Source organism: Protobothrops mucrosquamatus, unplaced genomic scaffold (genome assembly GCF_001527695.2).
Source record: "Protobothrops mucrosquamatus isolate PMUCROS unplaced genomic scaffold, P.Mucros_1.0 scaffold364, whole genome shotgun sequence".
In the NCBI taxonomy this organism is placed as follows: domain Eukaryota; kingdom Metazoa; phylum Chordata; class Lepidosauria; order Squamata; family Viperidae; genus Protobothrops; species Protobothrops mucrosquamatus.
Genome location: NW_015386698.1, coordinates 369388 through 370559, shown reverse-complemented (window position 1 = coordinate 370559; position 1172 = coordinate 369388).

Below are 1172 nucleotides of genomic sequence, written 5' to 3'. Positions count from 1 at the left end.
TTAATATAATTTGAGGAGTATGCGTTTCTCTGCTGTAGTAGTCTTGGATTGCAATGGAGGACCACAATGGACAAATAGATAGACAATCCTAGCAGACTGTTAGCATCAGAAGTAAGGAAAGAAGATTTGAATTTTTGGGTGTGGGCAACTAATGAAAGATGAGGCAATGTCAGACTCCAAAAATCAAGAAAGATACATTGTGATTCTTTCAAACAGATTTCTTTATTGTCCCTCACTAATAGACAGAATCTTGCCAAGCTAAAGCAAATTACCAGCCATATAAAGCATATATTTGGGAACCATTAGGGAGGAGCCTCCTTCACCATCTTTCTCTCACACAAACTATCTTAACTGAGTTGTCTCTTGCTCCTTTGGAATGTACTCTCCCCTGGAAATCCAGACTACATTACTTCACAGGCAGGAAGGGGAAACAAACTGACTTGGGTTCAAAATGCTGGCCATACTAGTAAGTAGAATTAGAGAAAGATTCTGCTACAATTCACTAGGTGTATTCATATGACACATTTAAGATGGTTAGAGGATGAACACATTTTCTAGGTTTTGATAGATTGAATGATAAATTAATGGAATGGGCTGGGTTTCCATAAGTGATTATGTCTGACTCCATGATGATTCTTGATAGCTTACAAGAATAAAAACAAGAACAAAAACTGTATAATGGAGGGGGAGGCATACCTAGATGAGAAAAACATTCAGGTCAACATAAATAACCTTGTAGTTGGTTTGCCACCCACCTTAATCCAAGACCTGAAGGAAAAGTACATTTTAATGAATGTTTAAAGACCAAGATAGAAGCTTTAATGAATCACTGGGGGGGAATCATCTGTAGCAATAGAGGAAACCCATTTCCTTGATCCCAGCAGATAATATTGCATGTAAACTTTGTTCAATCAGGCTACATCACTCATAATGATACTTCCAGTGTGGGGCTACATCATATGAAACATTTTCTGTTCATGTTCAATGGGTCTTAGGAGCTGCAAAAACTTCTAATAATTTACTCAGGCTTATTGCTGACTACTCACCCCAATCAAAGGGATACAGCTAATTTACAGCCGCCACATGCCCACACATTTTTGGCATCTGTCATGTTTTTGAAGAAAAAAGTATTTTAAAATATATTAGCTGCTAAATACACTTTTTAGACATTT